This window comes from Carassius carassius, chromosome 50, assembly GCF_963082965.1.
Source record: "Carassius carassius chromosome 50, fCarCar2.1, whole genome shotgun sequence".
Lineage (NCBI taxonomy): Eukaryota > Metazoa > Chordata > Actinopteri > Cypriniformes > Cyprinidae > Carassius > Carassius carassius.
In genome coordinates this window covers 20760673-20776509 of record NC_081804.1, presented here as the reverse complement: position 1 = coordinate 20776509, position 15837 = coordinate 20760673, and the positions used below count along the sequence as shown (strand labels likewise).

The 15837-nt window shown below is 41.4% G+C and overlaps 1 pseudogene; it reads right to left on the bottom strand.

Moving 5' to 3' along the window:
* LOC132133296 (neuronal cell adhesion molecule-like) overlaps positions 1 to 15837 on the bottom strand; it is a 72631-nt pseudogene that overhangs the window by 43135 nt on the left and 13659 nt on the right.

Below are 15837 nucleotides of genomic sequence, written 5' to 3'. Positions count from 1 at the left end.
TCTTCTTCAGTGGCACATTTAATGTGTTCTTGTGAACTTCACAGAAGGCCCAGGAGGTTTTCCAGAAAGCAAGGTTAACTTACTGTCACATATACTCTCAGTAGATTGACCCAAACCTTGCTTACTCAAGGTATGCTGGTTCCAGAAACGATTTTATACATTTTTTTAATCAAGGCCGCAATATGTTTCTGCATATTTTCACTGTTAACATATTTTTTTTATTTTTCATTAAAATATTTAATGTCAGGACTAAGGATTCCAAAAAAATTAAATAACCTTATGGCGTCCAGAAATCATTGATTTTAATTTGACAAAGAATATTTAATGGTAGTGAATTAAAAGCTACAGGATCTAGCTGTGGCTGGGCTCGGGCGAGATTCTTCTTAAACATTTTAGGTGAATTGGCTAATCCTGCATGTTTGTCTTTATTGAAGGGTATATTCACAGATGGTACAATAAGATGGTTAAACTTTTAAATAAGGTTTGTATTCTATACATGAAGAAAACTTTTTGTGTAAATATGTGTTGTTTTCATCATAATTCAGCAAATCTAATAAGCAAACTTTGTTTTACCACTAAACCTGCTAAGATCACACTCTTACTTGATCTGGATGAGTATCATTAGAAAGACTTAAAATGTCAGCCTAAATATTTGAATATTGTTGATAGAACTTGGTTGCCGTGACAGTAAATTTCTTAATATGTTATGTGTGCAAAATCAACAGTAAATGCACATTTAACTAACTATATATGCACCTGACAGAAAAAATTACAAAAACATTTTGTAGAAAGAAGTACATAGTTTACTAACAGCACTTACAAGTTTTTATTTTTTTTATTAATTTCTCTGGTCTGACAAATGAACCCCATCCCACCTGTTTATTGTAAATAAACAGTCCACCACTATGGTGTTGGTAAGTGGAGTACAGAAAGGTCCTCTGTCATGAAGCTCAGAAGATCCACTGCAGGTTTGACCCCCAGGTGACCTCAACTCTCAGTACACTTCACAAAGCTGTGGCTGGCAATACTATCTCAAAAAATATTTTAAACTTTATGGTAAATGAAAATCAGTAATGAAGCAGAAATTTTTGACCGTATGTTACTGCGTGGCAAAGCTTTACAATTCACTGAAAATATAAGCAGTTTAGCTAAAAGTTGGTCTTTTTGATTCAGGCAAATAGTATTTAAATTGAGTACTTTATAAAATATTGAGTTTTTGACATTTAAAAACCCTGAAAACAGCCATATTAAAAGGTCCTTGAAAAATACTTGAATTTTTAAAAGTCATGTATGAAATTACTGTTCATTTTTGGTTTGGATAAAAACATTTTCACGCAAAATGAACAATGCAGCGCGTGTAAAATAGCCATTTCACCTGACTTTTGGGAGCTCACGAGATCTCGCGTAATTACTCATACAGGTGAGAAGCAGTCTCGCGATATTGGTATGAAGTTGAGTTTGTGGGAAAACCTTTGATCCTTTGCTTGCATTACATTGTTTAGTTTTTTATTGCATGTGCTGTTTGTTAGGGTTTCATTTGGGAACGCACGCAAATTTTGACTGTATTGCACTGTTATAATTTACAAGCGAAGAGCGCGTCTCCATCTCTGCAGCTCGGTTCACAAACTGCATATACTGTACTGTGGGGCTGCTTAATGTTTATCTGGGAGGGGTGATGGTCTGTGTGTGTGTGTTTGTGGTGTATCTCACTAGATTTCGTAACGTAAATCATCTTTGCAAACACGGGAGAATACAACAACGTACCTCTATGCATCGCGATTTTAAAATAAAAGTCCCTCTGATTTTACCTGGGTCTAAATATTCGAAATAAATAGATTTTTAAACGACATTGAATCGCGCTGTAAAATGAAATATCACCAGGCCGTTGGCTCTCTCTGCGGGTATTTGTTATAGTTATAATACATAAAAATAAAACAATAAACGTAGCTCATAATTGTTCAAGGTATGGTATAGTTTTTATTCTTCAGGTCAATCATATATTCATCAAATACGATCAGTTTGAACATGGATAGCAATAGATTCGCTGAGGTATTCTTTTAAATATTAAAGTTGCCACAGTCATTGCATGATTTGCTTGTGCTGTACTTTATTTTTAACATTTTGTTTAATTATTTATTTTGTTAAAATAAAATAAAAAATAGTTTGGTGATATTTGTGTCCTTGAAAACCACAAAAAAAAAAAATTAGCAATAGCAACCACATAGCAACACCCTAGAAACCACCCCAAATACCCTAGCAACCACCATAGCAATTACCAAGTGTACCATAGTAACACCTTAGCAACTATCAAGAGTACCCTAGCAACAGAGGGGCGAGTTTTGCCACTGCAAGCACCACTCACATTTTCTTCAGGAAATGTACATTCTAGTTAGTGGTGCTTGCCGGAGGCAAGGCATCACTATTACTATTCGCCTTGACAAAACTTTGGCGCGCTACTCCTCCCGCATTTTTTGTCACAGACCCATGAATGAGATGTCAAAACGTGCGGCTTATTGAGGAGAGGTGTGCTATGACTTTTCTAAGCAATCGGAAGTACAATATTCGTACAGCGGACGAAGAAAATGTGTAAAAATAACCCATAGACTTAACATTGGAAAAACTATCTGACATAATATCTTTGGCTCAGGAAGGCATAAATGCTTAAAAGTAGGCACTTTTGACTCGGCCTATCAAGCAGTCCATATGTAGTGACAAAACAACTTCAATGCCACGCCCTAGCAACCACTTTTAGCAACCTAGCAACTGTTTCACTACATTTAAAGCTGTATCTCAGCAATATAACAATATAGAAACACTGGCTCTGGCTTTTTAGATTTAGGCTGGCAAATAGTCTTTAAATATCACCCCATAAACTATATAGCCACATCATACCAACCATATAGAGTACCCTAGCAACCATATAGGAATATAAAGAGCATACAGTGGGGCTCGAAAGTTTGGGCACCCCTTGCAGAATCTGTGAAAATGTGAGTAATTTTCAAAAAATAAGAGAGATCATACTAAATGCATGTTATTTTTTATTTAGTACTGTCCTGATTAAGATATTGTACATAAAAGATGTTAACATTTAGTCCACCATACAAAACAATTGCAGAAATTATTAAAATAACCCCACTCAAAAGTTTGGGAACCCTTGGTTCTTAATACTGTGTGCTGTTACCTGATGATCCACGACTGTCTTTCTGGTTTGTGATGGTTGTGCATGAGTACCTTGTTTGCTCTGAACAGTTAAACTGAGCAGCGTTCTTCAGAAAAATCTTTAAGGTCGTGCAGATTCTTCAGTTTTCCAGCATCTTTGCATATTTGAACCCTTTCCAGCAGTGACTTTATGATTTTGAGATACATCTTTTCACACTGAGGACATTTGAGGCACTCAAACACAACTATTAAAAAAGTTTCAAACATTCACTGATGCTCCAGAAGGATACAAGATGCATTAAGATTTGGGGGGTGAAAACATTTGAACATGATGAAGATGGCCAAATTTGTCTTATTTTGTTGAATATGATTTTTTTCCCATTTAGTTCTGCCCTTCGTAAGCAGCAGAAGATACTTGTACGTTTCCCGGTACGCAAATTAAGTACAATTTACCTTGATCTTCAAATTGCAAATGTTTTCACCCCCAGCTCTTAATGCATCGTGTTTCCTTCTGGAGCATCAGTAAATGTTTGACCCTTTTTTAATAGTTGTGTTTGAGTGCCTCAAATGTCCTCAGTGTGAAAATATGTATCTCAAAATCATACAGTCACTGCTGGAAAGAGTTCAAATATGCAAAGATGCTGGAAAACTGAAGAATCTGCACGACCTTAAAGATTTTTCTGAAGAACGCTGCTCAGTTTAACTGTTCAGTATCTCAACAAAATAACTACATAGAAACACTGGCTTGGGGTTTTTGGATTCGGGCTGGTAAATAGTCTTTAAATATCACCCCATAAACTATATAGCCACACCATAGCAACCATATAGAGCACCCTAGCAACCATATAGCAATATAAAGTACTTATATCGGCTCCACGACATCACACAGGCATCATGGGTGGCAACAGGGCGCCGAGTTTTGCCACTGCAAGCACCACTCACATTTTCTTCAGGAAATGTACATTCTAGTGTTACTATTACGATTCGCCTTGACAAAACTTTGGCACGCTACTCCTCCCGCATTTTTTGTCACAGACCCATGAATGAGATGTCAAAACGTGCGGCTTATTGAGGAGAGGTGTGCTATGACTTTTCAAAGCAATCGGACTTACGGTAATCGTACAGCGGGCGAAGAAAATGTGCAAAAATATTCCATTGACTTAACATTGGAAAAACTATCTGACATCATATCTTTGGATCAGAAAGTCATAGAGGCTTGGCAGAGGGCTCTTTTGACTCGGCCTATCAAGCAGTCCATAAGTAGTGGCATAACAACTTCATAGCCACGCCCTAGCAACCACTTTTAGCACCCTAGCAACTGTTTAACAACATATAAAAGCTATTTGTCAGCAAAATAACTATATAGAAACACTAGATCTGGCTTTTTGGATTCTGGCTGGCAAATAGTCTTTAAATATCACCCCATAAACTATATAGCCACATCATAGCAACCATGTAGATTACCCTAGCAACCATATAGGAATATAAAGAGCATATATCTTGGATCCACAACATCACACAGGCTTCATGTGTGGCTACCGGGAGCAGAGTTTTGCCACTGCAAGCACCACTCACATTTTCTTCAGGAAATGTACATTCTAGTTAGTGGTGCTTGCCGGAGGCAAGGCATCACTATTACTATTCTGCATACTTATTATTATTCTTATTATTCTTTTTCTTCCGTACAAAACTTCGGCGCGTAACTCGTCCCGCAGTTTTTGTCACAGACCTACAAAAGTGGCGTCAAATCGTGCGGCCTAATCGGGAATGGTGTGCTATGACTTTTATAAGCGATCGGGTGTACGATGTTCGTACAGCGGGCGAAAAATCAGCCGAAAAAATCTCATAGACAATGCATTACGGAAAATTTTGACGGATCGTAGCTTCGAGAGAGAATTTCGCAGAAACACGTGAATCACCACATTTGAAGAGGCTATCAGGCTGTGCGAGATCATACCTCGCAGTGGGGTATAAGTTGTACCCCTGGGGCGCTAGAGCCCCCCAAAGTTGCCCCATAGACATACTACGGTGAGGGATCGCCCATGAAACACTGTGTTTTTCCTACTATGGGAAATTACATAGGGATTTTGTATTGAACATAACTCAGGATCACAGTGTCATAGAGACAAGGGGGTGGGCTCATTTGAATCAGGCAACCAATCAGTCTCTCAGGATCACTTTGAATCTATCAAGCCACGCCCTAGCAACCATAGAGAGCGCCATAGCAACAAGCTCCATAGACTTCCATTGAAAAAGATAAAATGAATAACTTTGGATAGAAGTGTCATAGAAACATCAGGGTGGGCTCGTTTGACTTGGGGCAGCAAATGGCCAATCACGAATCACCTTCAACACTTCATAGCCACGCCCTAGCAACCATTAAGAGCACCCTAGCGACCCAAATTATAGAGAGATATCTTCAAATCTGAATATCATAAAGGCATGGGGGTTGGTTTATATCATTCATATAGGCTAGCAGACTTTGGAGTATAATCATTGGCAGCTGTTAGGCCAATACCTAGCAACCAACCAGAGTACCCTAGCAACCATTTTTCAAGACCTATATCTCTGCATCAGAACATTGTACAGACATGGGAGTTGGTTTATATTGGCAAGCAGCCTTTGGAGTATCATCATTGGCAGCTGCCAAGCCACTCCCTAGCAACCAAATGGATTACCCTAGCAACCGAATTGCATGACCTATATCTCTGCATCAGAACATCGTACAGACATGGCGGTTGGATTTTTTCACTCATGGTACCAAACTGGACTTCCAACATGCTAGTCATGCTAGCAGTGGTTAGCTACATGCTAATAGTGATTAGCTAAGTGCTCAAATGGGCTAAGGACTCTATAACAACTACATAGTGACCATCTGTGACAACTACCATCAACCTAGTAACATCATAGCAACCACCCAGGATACCATAGCAACTGCCTAGCAACCAGCCAAAACTCCCTAGCAACTGCCTAGCAACACCTTAGCAACCAACCCAAGTACCTTAGCAACTGCCTAGCAACCACCCAGGTTACCATAGCAACCACCCGAGTTACCATAGCAACCGCCCTAGCAACCATCATTTGGACCCTAGCAACCACCCGGGGTACCCTAGCAACCACATAGCAACACCTTAGCAACCGCCCCAATTACCCTAGCAACCACCCTGGGTACCTTAGCAACGGCCCTAGCAACCATCATGGGGACCCTAGCAACCGCCCTAGCAACCACCCCGGGTACCCTAGCAACCACATAGCAACACCCTAGCAACCACCCCGATTACCATAGCAACCACCCAGGGTACCCTAGCAACAACCCTAGTTACCATAGCAACCGCCCTAGCAACCATCATTTGGACCCTAGCAACCACCCGGGGTACCCTAGCAACCACATAGCAACACCTTAGCAACCGCCCCAATTACCCTAGCAACCACCCTGGGTACCTTAGCAACGGCCCTAGCAACCATCATGGGGACCCTAGCAACCGCCCTAGCAACCACCCCGGGTACCCTAGCAACCACATAGCAACACCCTAGCAACCACCCCGATTACCATAGCAACCACCCAGGATACCCTAGCAACGGCCCTAGCAACCATCATGGGGACCCTAGCAACCACCCTAGCAACCACCATGGGTACCCTAGCAACCACAGAGCAACACCCTAGCAACCACCCCGATTACCCTAGCAACCACCCTGGGTACCCTAGCAACGGCCCTAGTAACCACACCCTAGCAACAGGGCGCCGAGTTTTGCCACTGCAAGCACCACTCACATTTTCTTCAGGAAATGTACATTCTAGTGTTACTATTACTATTCGCCTTAACAAAACTTTGGCGCGCTACTTCTCCCGCAAATTTTGTCGCAGACCCATGAATGAGATGTCAAATCGTGCGGCTTATTGAAGAGAAGTGTGCTATGACTTTTCTAAGCAATCGGACTTACGATAATCGTACAGTGAACGAAAGAAATGGGTAAAAATATCCCATAGACTTAACATTGGAAAACTTATCTGACATCATATCTTTGGATCAGAAAGACATAGAGGCTTGGGAGTGGGCTCATTTGACTCGGCCTATCAAGCAGTCCATATGTAGGGACATAACAACTTAATATCCATGCCCTAGCAACCAATTTTAGCACCCTAGCAAATGTTTAGCTACATTTAAAAGCTATATATCAGCAAAATAACAATAAAGAAACACTGACTCTGGCTTTTTGGATTCAGCATGGCCTATAGTCTTTAAATAACACCCCATAAACTATATAGCCACACCATAGCAACCATATAGAGCACCCTAGCAACCATATAGCAATATAAAGGACTTATATCACGGCTCCAACACATCACACAGGCATCATGGGTGGCTACAGGGCGCAGAGTTTTGCCACTGCAAGCACCACTCACATTTTCTTCAGGAAATGTACATTCTAGTTAGTGGTGCTTGCCGGAGGCAAGGCATCACTATTACTATTCGCCTTGACAAAACTTTGGCGCGCTACTCCTCCCGCATTTTTTGTCACAGACCCATAAATGAGATGTCAAAATGTGCGGCTTATTGAGGAGAGGTGTGCTATGACTTTTCTAAGCAATCGGAAGTACAATATTCGTACAGCGGACGAAGAAAATGTGTAAAAATATCCCATAGACTTAACATTGGAAAAACTATCTGACATAATATCTTTGGCTCAGGAAGGCATAAATGCTTAAGAGTGGCCTTTTTTGACTCGGCCTATCAAGCAGTCCATATGTAGTGACAAAACAACTTCAATGCCACGCCCTAACAACCACTTTTAGCAACCTAGCAACTGTTTCACTACATTTAAAGCGGTATCTCAGCAACATAACAATATAGAAACACTGGCTCTGGCTTTTTGGATTCAGGCTGGCAAATAGTCTTAAAAAAATCACCCCATAAACTATATAGCCACACCATAGCAACCATGTAGTGTACCCTAGCAACCATAAAGCAATATAAAAGCATATATCTTGGATCCACAACATCACACAGGCGTCATGGGTGGCTACAGGGCGCAGAGTTTTGCCACTGCAAGTACCACTCACATTTTCTTCAGGAAATGTACATTCTAGTGTTACTATTACTATTCGCCTTAACAAAACTTTGGCGCGCTACTTCTCCCGCAAATTTTGTCGCAGACCCATGAATGAGATGTCAAATCGTGCGGCTTATTGAAGAGAAGTGTGCTATGACTTTTCTAAGCAATCGGACTTACGATAATCGTACAGTGAACGAAAGAAATGGGTAAAAATATCCCATAGACTTAACATTGGAAAACTTATCTGACATCATATCTTTGGATCAGAAAGACATAGAGGCTTGGGAGTGGGCTCATTTGACTCGGCCTATCAAGCAGTCCATATGTAGGGACATAACAACTTAATATCCATGCCCTAGCAACCAATTTTAGCACCCTAGCAAATGTTTAGCTACATTTAAAAGCTATATATCAGCAAAATAACAATAAAGAAACACTGACTCTGGCTTTTTGGATTCAGCATGGCCTATAGTCTTTAAATAACACCCCATAAACTATATAGCCACACCATAGCAACCATATAGAGCACCCTAGCAACCATATAGCAATATAAAGGACTTATATCACGGCTCCAACACATCACACAGGCATCATGGGTGGCTACAGGGCGCAGAGTTTTGCCACTGCAAGCACCACTCACATTTTCTTCAGGAAATGTACATTCTAGTTCTTATTATTATTCTTCCGTACAAATTTCGGCGCGTAACTTGTCCCGCAGTTTTCGTCACAGACCAACGAAACAGGCGTCAAATCGTGCGGCATATTCGGGAATGGTGTGCTATGACTTTTATAAGCGATCGGGCGTACGATATTCGTACACCGGGCGAAATATCGGCCGAAAAATCGCATAGACAACGCATTACGGCCAACTTTGACGGATCGTAGCTCCGAGAGAGAATTTCGCAGAAACATGTGAATTACCACATTTGGAGAGGCTATCAAGCTGTGCGAGAGCATACCTCGCAGAGGGGTACAAGTTGTACCCCTGGGGCGCTAGAGACCCCCAAAGTTGCCCCATAGACATACTATGGTGAGGGATCGCCCATGAAACACTGTGTTTTTCCTACTATGGGAAATTATATAGGGATTTTGTATTGAACATAACTCAGGATCACAGTGTCATAGAGACAAGGGGGTGGGCTCATTTGAATCAGGCAACCAATCAGACTCTCAGGATCATTATGAAGCTATCAAGCCACGCCCTAGCAACCATAGAGAGCACCATAGCAACAAGATCCATAGACTTCCATTGAAAAAGATCAAATGAATAACTTTGGATAGAAGTGTCATAGAAACATGAGGGTGGGCTCGTTTGAGTCGGGGCAGCAAACGGCCAATCACGAATCACCTTCAACACTTCATAGCCACGCCCTAGCAACCATTTGAAGCACCCTAGCGACCCAGAGCATAGAGAGATATCTTCAAATCTGAATATCATAAAGGCATGGGGGTTGGTTTATATCATCTATACTACCAAGCAGACTTCGGAGTATCATCATTGGCAGCTGCCAGGCCACTCCCTAGCAACCAAACACAGTACCCTAGCAACCGTTTTGCAAGATCTATATCTCCACATCAGTACATCGTAGAGGCATGGGGGTTGGCTTATATTGGCGAGCAGCCTTTGGAGTATCATCATTGGCAGCTGCCAGGCCACTCCATAGCAACCAAATAGAGTAGCCTAGCAACCAATTCGTAAGTCTTATATCTTTTCAACAGAAAATCGTATTGACATGGCGGTTGGCTCGTTTGACTCATGCTAGTAAACAGGAAATCCAGCATGCTAGTCATGCTAGAAGTTAATAGCTACATGCTAATAGCGATTAGCTAAGTGCTCAAATGGGCTAAGAACTCTATAATAACTACATAGTTACCATCTGTGACAACTACCAACCACCAAGTAACATCATAACAACCACCCCGGTTACCATAGCAACTGCCTAGCAACCACCCAGGTTACCATAGCAACCGCCTAGCAACCACCCTGAGCACCCTAGCAACACCTTAGCAACCACCAAAATTATTCTAGCAACTGCCTAGCAACCGCCTAGCAACCACCCAGGTTACCCTAGCAACCACATAGCAACACCCTAGCAACCACCCCGATTACCCTAGCAACGACCCTGGGTACCTTAGCAACAGCCCTAGCAACCATCATGGGGACCCTAGCAACCACCCTAGCAACCACCACGGGTACCCTAGCAACCACATAGCAACACCCTAGCAACCACCCCGATTACCCTAGCAACCACCATGGGTACCTTAGCAACAGCCCTAGCAACCATCATGGGGACCCTAGCAACCGACCTAGCAACCACCCCAGGTACCCTAGCAACCACATAGCAACACCCTAGCAACCACCCCGATTACCCTAGCAACCACCCTGGGTACCCTAGCAACGGCCCTAGCAACCATCATGGGGACCCTAGCAACCGCCCTAGCAACCACCCGGGGTACCCTAGCAACCACCCCGATTACCTTAGCAACCACACTGGGACCCTAGCAACCGACCTAGCAACCACCCCAGGTACCCTAGCAACCACATAGCAACACCCTAGCAACCACCCCGATTACCCTAGCTACCACCCTGGGTACCCTAGCAACGGCCCTAGCAACCACCCAGAGTACCTTAGCAACCACACTAGGTACCCTAGCAACCACACTAGGTACCCTAGCAACCACCCTGGCTACCCTAGCAATGGCCCCAGTAACCACACCTTAGCAACAGAGGGGCGAGTTTTGCCACTGCAAGCACCACTCACATTTTCTTCAGGAAATGTACATTCTAGTGTTACTATTTCTATTCGCCTTGACAAAACTTTGGCACGCTACTCCTCCCGCATTTTTTGTCGCAGACCCATGAATGAGATGTCAAAACGTGCGGCTTATTGAGGAGAGGTGTGCTATGACTTTTCAAAGCAATCGGACTTACGATAATCGTACAGCGGGCAAAGAAAATGTGCAAAAATATTCCATTGACTTAACATTGGAAAAACTATCTGACATCATATCTTTGGATCAGAAAGTCATAGAGGCTTGGCAGAGGGCTCTTTTGACTCGGCCTATCAAGCAGTCCATAAGTAGTGACATAACAACTTCATAGCCACGCCCTAGCAACCACTTTTAGCACCCTAGCAACTGTTTAACAACATATAAAAGCTATTTGTCAGCAAAATAACTATATAGAAACACTAGATCTGGCTTTTTGGATTCTGGCTGGCAAATAGTCTTTAAATATCACCCCATAAACTATATAGCCACTCCATAGCAACCATATAGAGCACCCTAGCAACCATATAGCAATATAAAGAACTTATATCACGGCTCCAGAACATCACACATGCATCATGGGTGGCTACAGGGCGCAGAGTTTTGCCACTGCAAGCACCACTCACATTTTCTTCAGGAAATGTACATTCTAGTTATTATTATTATCTCCTAGACAGAAATAAATGACAATTGTAATACAACTGAACTGCAAAATAAAATTTCATGATAAGTATATGTTATTTTTCCTAGTAACAAAATCTATTTCTTCACTAGAAAGAATTAAACCATCAAGCTTTTATTTTGGTGAAAAAATGCAGGGAGACAGGTTTACAAACGTATCTCGTTACAAACCTAGTGAGATGCAGTAATCATCTGTTATGTCAATGTGAAAATAAAGCATTACTGGTGCACACTGAGCACACAGCTGCATTTACTAAGATCCCAGAGACCAAAAACACTGGATCATGAGCTGCTCATGTGTAAATGAACACAGTGCTTCACTCTAAAACTCAGTTCTGTTTCACTGATGGGTGTTAGAGTTCACACAGATCCAGAATCTACACTCAATGAGCACAAACACCACGCTGATTTCTGGAGTAAACTATGCAGGTATGAGATGAGACGGTCAAAGACAGAACACTGACACACACACTGCAGAACCAGCTGTACTCCCTATCTAGTGCACGTACCTCTGTGGAGGATGGTGACGGCCTCCTCGGTGAGCGTGGGACCGGATCCTCGCTGTGTTCTGGCACTGATGTAAAACTTGTAGCGCGGGCTGTGAGGGAGGTTCTGCAGTATGAAGCTGCTCTGATTGGACGGCAGATCCAGCTCCTCCAGCACACCCAAATCATTTCTGCTGTTAACTGGAGACGGGACAAAAGCAGAAAGAGGCAGGGACACATTGTTTTACCCAATCATAAGCTACGCTTACGGAGCGTTTGTTCTGTTCACTGCTTCAAACCCAAAAACTCGAGTGAACACTCAAATAAACATGTACAACACATGCAAACATTGAACATATAGGAGAGATTCTGGAAACGTCCTTTTTTCAAACTTTAAATCATTTATGATTAGGCACAATTACACCAAAAACAGTAACTGAAGTTTTGACCGAAGTTGACTCCACCACTGATGATATAGCGAGGAACTGTATCGGTGAAGGAAACTCTTGATGGAGATAAATGTTGCTTGTGAAGCTCCATTAGATCAGCGTTAGAGCGAGCAGGCAGTGCAGTTACGGTTCCCAGTGTGAATGGGCAGGTTTTCTCACCCGTCTGATATTTGAAGGTGTATCCGGTCAGACGGCCGTTCCTCTCGTGAGGTGGACCCCACTCTAGAGTCAGAGAGTCCAGATCTAAAGCAGAAACCTTGAAGAAGGACGGCGCATCAGGAACTGGAAAACAAACACACAGCATCCTTGTTAAATGATAGTAGCAACTTTCTATATGTAACATAATTGTTTTTTGTATTTAGAACATTATTTTTGCAGTTGTAAAGAGTCCATCTAAATGCCACGTTAGATACAGATTCTGTGCTACCTCTTTTTATACATTTCATTTGATTGGTATCAGCCCTATAATGTTGTCTATATCTTATTGCATTCATTAAATAAATATAAAAATGTAAATTAGAAGGGAGCGTGTTGAGCGTGTCCTCTGCTGGGTGTTGCTCTTACCTCGCTCGGGCGTCTCTAAGCGCTGCGGAACGGGGCTCCACCACGACCCCCACGTCACGCGGAGCTGCTGACGGAACTGCACAGGTGCATTGTGGGATTAGCAGCATTCCACTAAACAAGCCTATAAAGGCATCTGAGCTGCTGAAAGCATCACTCACAGTCCTCTCAAGAGTATCCGATCACAGCGCCGGGTTTGGGTCCGGGACCGTAATCGTTCATCGCCTGAACCATCACCTCGTACGGCACGAATGTGGGTGTCCCCGACACCACAAACTTAGAGACGTTAGCCACGCTGACGGACGTCCAGTGCGTCTCACTGCCCTGCTGACGCCACATGACCTTATACTGCAGGCCGGGAGCATCTTCAGCGGCTGCCCAACACAAACATCAACATCAACTTACATACGATTCACACATCAGCCTCTTCATTTGAGGAAACTATCATCAGATACACACAGAAACTGGTCCAACATGAACAAATGATCTACTAATGAAATAAAATTATTAAAACTTTATTGATATATCTTTATTTATTTAATTTAATATCACAATTTTTTACCGTTTTAATTTTGACAGTAAACCTCTGTTGTGACACTTTGATAAAAAAAAAGGAATTGTTGTATTTATATTTGATTAGATATTAAAAGATTAATATAATTATTAATGTTTTATGCTTTCATTTGATTACCACTGTTTTTGATAATACATTTGTATTAAATTATAAATTCAGAAAAATTAAAACACAACACAATTCCTGAATGTTTTTTTTAAATACCATGTTATTGTATTTTAATTTTTTTTACAGTTTATGAATGTAATTGATTAGACATTATATTTGATTATTAAAATTTTATCAAACTAATAAAATATGTAATTTTGTATTTCAATTAAAACATAAACGGTAAATGTAAATGAAAAAAAGAGACCTAGACCCAGAAAACTAAACTTTTCCTCAATTACAGAAAATCTAATTTAACCATTAAAATACAATACAGAAAAACTGAAAACTGAAATAAAAGAAATAAATTCAGGAAAATTTTAATGGAAACAAACTGAAAAAAAAAATAAAAATAAATTAAAGATAAAAGGGATTTCACAGTTCTCTAATTAACATCATGGATTAGGCACGTTAGAGACTAGCAGATCTGTGTGAACACACGTGTGAGAATGAACATGCGTGGGCCGTACCTGCGGGGCTGGTCCTGTACTGGTGCGAGGGCATGCTGGGACAGCTGAAGCCCACATCATTGAGCGCCAGCACTAGAGCTTTAGATGAGCCGTGGTCTTGGTTCCAGCAACCTCCATCAGATTGTGCCACACACCACTCTGATGGAGAGCATCCTCATACTGGATCAGGAACTCTGATGCGGCAAGAACGCAAGCTTATTTATAAAGCACACTTCAGACACAAAGGTAATTCAAACAGCTTTACAGGAAAATGATGAGCACAGGTGTGTGTGTGTGTGTGTGTGTGTGTGTGTGTGTGTGTGTGTCATACTCTTGATATAGGGCTGTTGTGTTCCTCTCCAGGTGTCCAGGTGAGCTTCTTGCTTCTTGCTCCCAGGTCTGTTAGCTCCAGATCGGTCGGTGCTCCCGGCTGCTCTATAGAGTCAAACAACACTAATAAATAAATATGTTATAATGCATTTTATTTCTATAGTGCCTTCAAGAACCTAAGGACACTTCACACTATACAATTAATACAGATGGACAATCAAGGAACAAATAACAGTTTCGGCATCTTTGTGATTTCAACAAGGTCGTATATGAACAATTTTGTGAAGGTAGAAAAACTAAATTCAACAAGCTGGAAGATATGAGGTTCCAAGTATAATTTGGAAGATTCCATAAAAATGGGTGAAGAATTTTCTCTAACTTCATCATTATATGAATGGAGATGAATTTGGGAGGAGATTTGCTTTGAGATCTTGTAGACAGGAAGTGATGGAAAGGGGAGGAAAACCCAAATTGGGTTGAACAGTAAGATAGATTTTGTGCATAATTAACCATAACTATGTTCAGAACCTGTATCTGAACGATCTGATCAAGAAGAAATGTATAGATTAGAAACAGAAGTGGACCAAGAACTGAACCTTGAGGTACACCACGAGAAGATCTACTGATAGCAGATAGTTGAGATAAAATTATTGAATGGCAAACAGTATGAAAAGCTGCACTCAGATCAGATGGGCAAAAGGATGAGGGCACCAGAGTCAGAGGTCACCCACTTCTCTTGAAAGAGAAGAGTCTCTGTACTGTGGAGAGGACGAAAATCAGACTCCAATAGTGAACAGATTGTGTTTGTCAAAATGTGACAAATTTGTCCATTTTCTAATACTAGACAGCAAGAGAAGCTTGGATATGAGTTTACAGTTTCAGTGTATTATCAAGAACTGGGGTTATAGCAGCTAGTTTTAGTCCAGTAGCAAGCGATCTGTTTATCGTGTGCATGATTGGTAAAAACAGAAGGCTTTTGACTAAGTGTGTTGTATTGGATCAAACACAATTACAGAGTTTGATATAATTATCAGCTATTCAAACTGTATATGTATTAGTGAGTAAAAGTCTAGCTGGGAAGTAGAGAATTCTGGGGGAGCAAATGAAGAGAATGACTTGTAGATATTGTACATTTAATGTAGAAAAATATCTGAAGTTTCTGTAGAGATGGTGGTTTG